The 10725-nt window shown below is 35.7% G+C and overlaps 1 long non-coding RNA gene across 1 annotated transcript in view; it reads right to left on the bottom strand.

Moving 5' to 3' along the window:
- The window catches only part of LOC111742786, a 251542-nt gene that overhangs the window by 39244 nt on the left and 201573 nt on the right, over window positions 1-10725 (bottom strand). The gene's annotated exons all lie outside the window — the stretch shown is intronic.

Below are 10725 nucleotides of genomic sequence, written 5' to 3'. Positions count from 1 at the left end.
ATATTTTATGAAAATGGAAACAAACAAGCTAGGAAAGCAATACTTATACCAGATAAAATAAACTTTAAAACAAAGATTATAAAAAGAGTTAAAGAAGGACCCAGTAATCTCACTTCTTGAAGCAATCTAAAACACTACTTTAAAGTGACATGTGAATCCATATGTTCATTGCAGCATTATTTGCAATAGCCAAGAGATGGAGGCAACCCAGGTGTCTATCAATAGATGAATGGATAAAGAGATGGTATATATATACAATGAATATTTCTCAGCCACAAAAAGAAAAAAAAAAAAGAATAAAATCCTGCCATCTGCAACAACATGGATGGACCGAGAAGGTATTTTGCTTAGTGGAGTAGGACAAAGACAAATGCTTATGATTTCACTTACATGTGAGGATCTAAAGAACAAAACAAACAAACAAAACAGAAACAGACTAATAGAAACAGAGAACAAACTGATGATTGCCAGATGGAAGGGGTTTGGAAGACTGGGTGAAAAAGATGATGTGATTAAGAAGTACAAATAATAGTTATGAAATAGTCATGGGGATATAAAGCAAAACATGGGGAATGTAGTCAATAGTATTGTAATAACTATGTATAGTGCTAGGTAAGTACTAGACTAGTCAGAGGGATCACTTTGTAAATTACATAAATGTCTAATCACTATTCTGTATACCTGAAACTAATATAAAATATTGAATGTCAACTAGAATTAACAAATCAAAAAGGAGGGAAAGGTGAATGAGAATAAGTTTCAAATTTCCAGGTATAAAACAAATAAGTCATGGGAATGTGGTGCATAGGCAATAAAGTCAATAATATAATAGCATTGTATAGTGTCAGATGGTTGCTGGACTTATCACGCTTATCACTTTAGGTATATAAATGTTGAATAACTGGTGTACACCTGAAACTAATACAATATTGTATGTTAGCTATATTTTAATAAACCTTTTTTAAAAATTAAATTATAGATAAAAGAATGTCTTATGTTTATGACATATTGTTAAGGAAAAGAACTAAGCTCCAAAAAAAAAGGTCACAGAGATATAAAGTACGGCATAGGGAATATAGTCAATAATATATTAACTGCATCATGTCAGATGGGTAATAATCAGGGTAATCACTTCATAAGTTAAATAAAAATCTAAACACTATGTTGTATACCTGAAACTAATATATGCCAACTGTAATTGAAAAATAAAATTAAAAAATTAAACCTGAATTTAATCAATCCTCTAGATGTAACTTTATAGGATATAGGAATAGAGTAACATGCTAAATAACAGCATAAATATGCAATCAGCCAAACTGAAAATGTGGAAAATGCTAAAGGACAAATGACCTAGTTTCTTTACAAATTAAATGGTATAAGAAGGGATGCTCTTTGAAATTAAGAGTTAACAAAAATATTAACTAAATACAATATATTGACTTTGGTGGAGAAAATCCCAATGCAACCAAAGCAACAATTCAGACATTTTGGAAACAATTGGAGAAAACTAAATATGGAGGGGAGATTAGATGACGTAAAGAAATTACCATCAATTTTTTTCATTGTGGTATGTTCAAACTAAATCCTTATCTATTAATAATACCTGATTTATTTATAAATAAAAATATTATATCTGGGATTTGCTTTAAAATACTCTGTCAAAAAAGAGCAAAGTAGGTGAAACAAAAATAGCAGTATATTGATTTATGAAGCTAGGTTTGAGTACGATAATAAATCACTATATGAACATCCCTACTTTTGTGTGTGTTTAAAATTTTCCATGATAAATTTCTTTTAAGTTATATAAAAACATAACCACTATACTGTACAACTGAAACTAATATAGAATGTCAAGTATAACTGAAAAAATTAAAATTAAAAAATAGTAAGATTGCTAATTATAGCTATGTTCCTTTATTATAATTCTCTTATATGTACAATGGATAACGAAGGTTCTATGGACACAGATGGATTTATTCTTTGGTGATATAAAATTTACTTTGAAAAATTCCAAAAATAAATATGATTGTCTTGAAATCCTGAAAAAAAATCATGTAACTGTATTTATTAATTTATGTAACAAATTGAGCACACACTCTTTGCAGACCAAAATATATAACACACAATCCTTTTCCCAAGAAGCTCACAATCTAGTGGAACTAGAAAAAAAGGAAGTACAATGAAGTATGATATTTGCCTAAATAAGCGCATTATAGTTACAGCAGGGGCTCATTAAAAGAGAAAGATATATCCTTGGAGATATAAGTAAAAACTTCACAGAGAGGGTGGATACCAGATCTATCCATAAGAACTTACAGTTCACTCAGTTGATATGAAAGAAAAGGTAGAGTGGCAGTAATAACAATTCATATTTATATAATACCTGCTATGTTTTAAGCACTGTTCTAGACACTTCACATATTTAAATCATTACATTCTTAAAATAAACTTGTGACATGTGTAATATTCTTAGGTCATATTCCCATTTTAAAGATAAAGGAACTGGCCTAGAAAGGTCAAGTAATCTGACCAAGATTACATACTTCAAGTAACAGTAATAATTTGTTCTTACATACTACACAGACTTCCTCTTCAGTAGATAGAGTCATATTTACAGAAGCAAAGAGACATAACATATAACAGTACACTAGGAAACTATAAATGTTGCTATAATATATGGTGTGAAGTGGAAAACTCAGGAGAGTATGTCAGGAAATGAAAGAAGATGGATGGGTCGTCAAAAGGCAGACCATGAAGGGCTTCACATGTCAAGTAAAAGAGTTTATACCAAGTAAGAAAGTGCAAACCAACAAAGAGTTTAAACAAAGGAATGACATGTATTGATTTATATAGTACAAAAATAACTTAGGCAATGGTGAGCAGAATGGACAGGAAGGGAATCAATAAAGGAGGCAGAGAATTCAGTTAAGAAGCAAGTATATTTGTTCAAGAGACAGATTGCGAGGACCAGTTATGACACTGTTGACAGATTTAAATGAAAGAGAACAGATTCAAAAGAGACTCAAGAGGAAGGATCCCAAAGGAGAAGGCATGAGACAGGAAGGGGGAGATAATAACATCTTTCAGGTTACTGACTTATGGGGAGGGGGACATTAATGGTGATTGGGAACATCAGAGGAGGGAGGGTTTTATAATGAAGAAAATTAGTTCACATGTGATCAGTTGAGCCTGTGGACACTCTAACATTCATGTAATAACTGAATCTCAAAAGACAGACATGTATTAGGTTGACTTCAATATACTGGCAATATTTAAAGCCATAGAATCAAATGGGATCCAGAATAATAAACAAAAGCAAAATTAAAAATGGCAAAAAAAAATCAGTGTTTTCCAAATTTCATTTATTCAGGACTTTTGCCATGTTAGGGTATCACCTGTACTATTATTTATTTAACAGTTTTCTTTGAACTGGCATATTTTTATTTTATTTTAAAACAAAACTTTTTATCACTACTATAAAAAGAAAACTAGTATTATTTGACATAATAAATAAAAAATGACCATAAAGATAAATTTAGTGATGTGCCAATGTAGATTCATCGATTGAAACAAATATACCACTCTGGTGGGGGATGCTGATAATGAGGGAGGCCGTGCACGTGGCGGGCAAGAGGTATGTGGGAAATCTCAACTTTCCACTCAATTTTGCTATGAACTTAAAATTGCTCTAAAAAATTAAGTCTTTAAATAAAATTAAATAAATAAATTTTAAATGTTTATTTTTAATCTAGTACTATATTACCTATGAGACTTCAACATGTGCTTCAGCTCCTGAGTTTTTTTTCTTTATAAAAATATTTTTATCAATATTATGAAGACAAACTTGCCACTGTCTAAAACACAAATTAAAATAATTTAAAAAGAGATGCAACTGACTTTTCACCATGTCATGCGATATTATCTAATGCACTGTCTGTGGGTCACCTAACATCATCTCCCGTGCTTAGAACATGGCCCACCATTTAGGGATAAAAAAAAAGCTGTTTTACAGGAAAGACAAAGGCCAGGCACATGTTCCAAGGTGAACTGTAGTAAAGGAGGAAAACTGAATCAGTGGCCACAGAACAGACAGTATCAAATTATACAGAATTGTGTCAAGTAGTACAGAAAAGTTAATTCTGGGTTTTACAGAGGCATGTTCAGGATGGTCTTGAAGAGTCTAGATTATAATTAAAGGAAGAAGAATCCCTTGTTCCTGAGTCATAGCTAAAGGAATTAAGTGAAGCTAAAAAATCGTATAGTTGTTGCTGCCCTTAGGTGACTAATTTGCCTAGACCTAGCTTTCTTTCTGCTTCAATATTTAGTCCTCTCTTCCCTGTTCCCTGCCCCAAGCCCATCATCTTCTTGCTGTGTACCATGAGTGTACAATGTCAGATCCCTCACCTAAGGGGACTATTTGCAATTGACCAAATTCTTCCAACCATCAAGGTGTCTACTGCAATGATGGGCTGCATGCCCAAGCCAGCTCCCAGTTATCAGAAGCCAGAAGCCAGGCAGGCAGCATAAGATATGGCACCAGAATAAAAAATCATGGGAAAGATAAAAAAAAAAAAAAATACAGAGGCTTTAACTTACTATGACTCCAAATCACTGCGCTCATTTCAAATAAAAGCTAAGAGACTTAGATCATTGTACAGAGTACAGACTCTACTGTGAGTATGCAATTCCATAAAATGTTACTATTCCAAAAGGTAATTGATCATCTTCTACCCCATCAGTTCTACACACCTGACTCCTTTTAAGATAAGATCAAAAATGATTTGTAATGTGTGATTAACAAGTAACACTTGGCTAAAAAAATTTTAGCAAATCTAAAGGAATTCATTTATATTTTTTCTCTCATTAATTTCTGACAATTTGATATTTTTCTAATTTTCTTAATTGCAAAATCCATTAGACCACTATGTGTCACCTACATTAAACATTCTAAATACATACAGTTTCCTTTCAAATGTACTCACATAACTAGTTTAGAAATAGACGCGTATAGAATCTAAGGGGAGTTATAACTTCTTATACTCAACAGTTTTCATCGTAAATAGGGTTTAGTATTTTTAAGTCTCACTCCCACTGAAAACATCCTCAAGTTAATGATATAAAATAGATGATAAACAGATGTGAACAGAGCAACTAGAATTCTGCAGAGCAATATATCTTTCAAATGTCCAAACTTCCATTTAAAACTTAAACACAAATTTAGACAACTATTTTCATAAAGACTTGAGCACTGTGCATAATCAACAAGGAATAAGAACTTTTGTTCTACCAAACTACAATAAAGGACCAGAGGAGAGAGAACATTTGCATTGAAATGAAATGCAATGCTCATTCTCGTATAGAGCAGAATCTCTAAAAAGATGTAGAACATAATGGCATTTTTGTCATCTAAAGTAAGTTAAGACTAACAAGCACGAAGTTAGTATACTTTTAATAAAGGAATTATAAGAATATGGGAAGCACCACTATCCTGAACAACTCAAGGAAAGAAAAAAGAGAGAAAAGAGGTTGAGGGAGAGTGAAGGGAAAAGGAAAGTTTTCAAACTGTGACTCTGCCATGTGGCTGTGTGTGTATTCCTCTACTGTCTTCCTCTCCTCACCACAACCTCTTGCCACAGACCATTTAGAGGTTTTAAAGGGAAGAGGTTATGCTGTCTTCTCCCTAGACTGAGCTCATCAGGAGCAGAGACCCTATCATCTTTACGTCACCTGCATCTGGCATCTAGCATGGATAAGACGCTCAATTAATGTTTGTTTCATGGTTATCATAACATTTTACTCGATATAAAAAAATTATATTGCCTCCAAGCATTAAGACAAAATTATTATTTTGTCTGAACATATTGATTATGTTCTAATAAATCATTCTTGGCTACAACTGAGAAATATTCTTAAAATGAATAGAAGACATAATATTCACTGCTGTTTGTTTTGTTTTGTTTTTCTAAGTGGCTGCCATAGTTTGGGTTCCAGAAGCAGATTCTGAGAAGATTCACGTGCAGGAAGTTTGTTGGGGAGCGTTCTAGGGGATAAACAACAGTGATGGAGAAAGGGCAGCCAGATTGGGCAGAGGGAGAGTTGAACTGCAATACTGCCTTAGAGGTCTCAGTTGATCCCATAAGAACTCTGGCGTGGGGATGGTCCTTTTGAGTTGTCTAGTATTGAGGTAAAGGACACTTGTATCCCTGCCTAGCCTGATCATTAGATGTGGGTGCCTCAGGAAAATGTAAGGAATGAAGTGATCTTGATGGAAGCAGCTCCCTTCTGCTGAGGAAGCTGAGAGCAACATGCTTCTGGAGAGGAACCCAGCTGTGAGCCCTGAACAGCCAACAGCTCTGCAAATGCGTAGACTGAGTCTGAAGAGGGATCTGGGTGATGCTTCATAGCACTCAGTACTGCAGTCAAGATCATGAAGTTCAGATATGCACTCAGAGTGTATGGGAATAATATACAGATATCAGGCCCTATCAGTGATCTTTCTAATATAGACTAAAAGCACTGATAGGGTCCAAACCTATGTAATCAGGTCTCTAGACCGTGGCTGTCAACCTGTCACAATCCATCACATCAGTCACTTAAAATAAAATTACTACAGACAGGAAAAATTGCCCTCCCACTGAACTATGGGAAAGCACAATTGGTAAGTCTTTTAGTCCAAATTGTGAACTTTCTTATAATTTGCACAGCTGAAAGATGATTGGTCCACTTAGAATGAGGAAGGCTAGCAGGAATGATTAAAAAGCATTCATTCAGAAAGCATTCCCAGACTCATCACCATCTGGTCAGATCCGATTATTATACAGTCAAGGAAACTCTGGCTGGAGACACCACAGGGAAAATTCTTCTGAGGCTGCCATTTAGCATTTGTAACAGCAGTGGGGAGTAAGTGTGATGTACGACAGGCACCTTGTGCCGGGTATCCAAGCATCAGATCCACTCTAGCTACTCTCCTTCCATCAAGTCCAGAAAGACAGGAAAGTGCATGGTGATATTTTAAAGCCTCTCAATGATAAAAGGAGAAGCTGGATCACTACAAAAAAAAAAAAGGAGGCAAATGAAAAAAAATTCTTGAATGCTGAGCAGCATGGCTGCTTTATTTCACACTGGTCAACAGTGTCCTCTCTCCAGCTAGGAATGCCAATACCATTTTTCAAACATCCCAGATGCTTCTCTGCATGCAAGACTTCCTAATCAATTTTTCAAATTAAGCACTACCCTGAAATTTGGCTGCTCTCTCAGTCTACTTTGAAAGCTTATCAGCAGTTTTGAAATCTGCCACATTTTATTAGCTATAGGCTCAGGATCCCCACAGAACATAGCTACAAATAAAAGCTAAAGAGAATTAGGAAGGAGAAAGCTTGTTTCACCGGGATGCTAACTCCACTGTATTCACATGGAGGGAGGGAAGACGTGCTGTGGTGAGACACTCAGGAAAAAGAAACATCAACAAATCTCACCACGAAGTGCCAACTGCAACTCAGAAAAGCTTTCAAAACCCAACACTGTACTGGTAACAAGTCAAAGACATCAATTATATTTATATTAATGAGACTGAGCATTAAGAGAGCTGAGCAAATTAAAAGGCCTTCCTGGGCTCTTCCAATATTTAGCGATTTGATTCAAAATATTTAGCAAATTCCAAAGAAGATGATATGTGAAACAGGCTAATTTGACAATTCTTAGGCATTCATTTATAGTCTTGGATAGTACTTAGGTAATCTCCCTATTGAAAGTTTTTCAATGGGGTCTAAGTGCCAGGAGATGAGAAAGAATTGGCCGTTTGTTGTTCTTTCTTCTCAGACTTGGCTGGTGATTGAAAGGTTTCTCAAGTATTTAACTACAGCACCCTGGCTGCAATACAGCCCTCAGCAACAAAACTGTCAATATTCAGAGCTTCTAAATCAAATCCTCTTTACCTGATATGTAATTATTTAGTAGGTTTCCTTCATTATGCTACCATGTTAAGAGCCCTTACTGTGAAGACCAAGTATATCTTACATGTGTTGGCCGTGATTTAAACCAGTGATTCTCAGCCAAGGGTGATTCTGTCCCCATGGGACATCTGGCAGTGTCTGCAGATGATGGTGCCTGTCATGAATGAAGGAGGGGGTATGTTAATGGCACCTGGTGGGCAGGGGCCAAGGATGCTGCAGACTACCTTACAATGCAAGGACAGCCCCTCTTTGCCTTGTTTTATAGATGTGCTATAAACAGAAGGGCAAAAATTACTTGTCACCATTCAAAAATGTGCCTATATGTCTAAAGACAAGGGACATTATTCCATAATCCAAGACTGATAAGATTAATACAGCATGGCATCCTCCCATCCTTCTTTACTTGGGGAGCCCCTTCATTATTGTTTCTACATCTTTACACTTAACTTATGTTACCTATCTGTTCTTAGATATTCCTCCTTAGGTATCTTTCTACTGCCAAAAATTCATAATGGCCAAAATTTAACTCATCCGTTTGCTAAAAACAGCTGTTTTTCTCAATATCCTTTGCTCTTTCACTTATCGGTCAATCAGATTGAGCATTCACACCTTCTTTCCCTCATTTCCTATTAGTCCGTTTTTGCGTTCTGTATATTTTTCACTTTCTCTTCCACTCTCCTTTCCATTCCAATTATTATATCATACTCTATCTCTAGGACTCCCAAACCTCTTTTCTGGTGTCCCTCTTCCTTCCTACACCATCCCAACTGCATCTTTTATATAATACTCTTCTTCCTCAAACCTCACTCATTTTAATCTATTTGTATGCTACTTATTTAAGACTTACAGAGGTATAGCCATATAGTAAATTGAATAGGTTGCCCCAGAAATTCATATCCATCCCGAACCTCAGAATATGACCTATTTGGAAAGAGGGTCTTTGCAGATGTCGTTAGTTAAAATGAAGTCTTACTTGATTAGAGTGGGCCCTAAATTGAATAACTTTTGGCAGAGAGAAATGCAGTGTGAAGTTAAGGCCAAAGATTAGAATCCTGCATCTGTAAACCAAGGAATGCAAAGGATTGCTGGCAACCACCAGAAGCTAGGAGAGAAGCATGGAGCAACTTTTCCCTCAGAATATCCAAAAGGAACCAACCTTGTTAACATCTTGATTTTGGACATCTAGCCTCCTGAACTGTGGGAGAACAAATGTCTATTTTTTTCAGCCACCCAGTTTGTGGTAATTTGTTACCGCAGTCCTAGGAAACTAACACAGGTGGCAATGAGACTGCGCCTCACAGTTCAACTACAGGTAACATAGCTGACCAAAGACCCCAGCTGCTACGTTCTGGTATCCACAGTGGTATTTACCCCAAGGCCTCACAGGCTGCTACGAGCCAGTGACTAAGTGCAGCAGACATACAAAGCAGACCGATTCCTTTGACTCAGACTCTTCTACAGCCTTGCCACATTGTCCTTAAACTGACCACAGTCTACGACACTGACACCCAACTTTCTTTCTCTCTCTCCTTATAAAATCAGCCTTGTATCATAGTCTGATGGCCCTCTAACCTTCTCCAGTTCTTCCCATTTTTTTCTATAAGAGTTTCCCTAATAAAACCCACATCCGTTTAATTGTACCTTGTGATCTACTCCTTTGAGAACCCAGGATAACTCAGAAGAAAATTACAAAATCTGATTTCCCTTTTACATAGATGTCTTTGCCTGTTTTCTGGAGAATGGATTCAAATTTGGCAAGACTGGAACATAAAGACCAAACAGAAAGCTAATGTGGTGGCTAAAGGAGAACACTTGTGGCTTACAGTACGTTAGTGTTGGTAGTGAATAAAGTGGTCAGATCTCAGATACATTTTGGCAGTTATAGAACTTTGTGATGGATTTATGTGCAGGCATGGGAGAAATTATCATCAAAGTTGATTTCTTAATTTCCAGCAAAAGTAAATGCAAGGGTATTTGTAGAATTCATTGAGATACAGAACTGGAAGAAGAGTAAATCCAAAATGAAAGGGTTAAAAGTTCAGTTTTAGATATGTTAAAATCAGAATTATTTGGAGTCATCAAAAAGGGAGTTGAATATAAAAGAATGAAGCTCAGAAGACTTCTATATGAATTTGAGCGATATCAGAACATAGTGTTGAAAGCTAAGGATGTAACTGGAATCACGTAGGGGAAAAAAGTGGCATGAGCAGTAAAAGGGTTGTCATGAGACCTTCCAAAATGTAAAGGTCAAGAACAGAAGGAAAAACTGACAGTGAATACTAAGAAGGAATGACAAGAGAGACTGAAAAAGAGCGTGAACATGGTGTCCATAAGCTAAAAGAAGAAAGCATTTTGAAGATGAGTGCAAGGTCAACTGGTCAAATGCTGCCAGGAGTACAAGGAAGATGATTTTAAATCATCTATTAGCTTCGGAGACAGGGAGTCTTCGGTGATTTGCCATTTTAGTGGAGTGGCAAAGATTTAAGCAAAATAGAAGTGGTTTGAGGAGAGGCTGAGATTTCGGGTCAAATTCATTCTGATGGGGAAAACATTTTGGCCCAAACATATAGCTCTGATAAAAATATATATATATTTTTATAATAGATATAATCATGAAGATTTCCATTTCGTTCAGTATTTAATTAATACTTTAAGCATTTTCACAACCCTGTCTTAACTCCAATATTTAGCGATTTGATTCAAAATATTTAGCAAATTCCAAAGAAGATGATATGTGAAACAGGCTAATTTGACAATTCTTAGGCATTCATTT

Source organism: Pteropus vampyrus, unplaced genomic scaffold, assembly GCF_000151845.1.
Source record: "Pteropus vampyrus isolate Shadow unplaced genomic scaffold, Pvam_2.0 Scaffold4, whole genome shotgun sequence".
Taxonomy (NCBI): Eukaryota; Metazoa; Chordata; class Mammalia; order Chiroptera; family Pteropodidae; genus Pteropus; species Pteropus vampyrus.
This window is presented reverse-complemented; position numbering and strand designations above follow the sequence as displayed.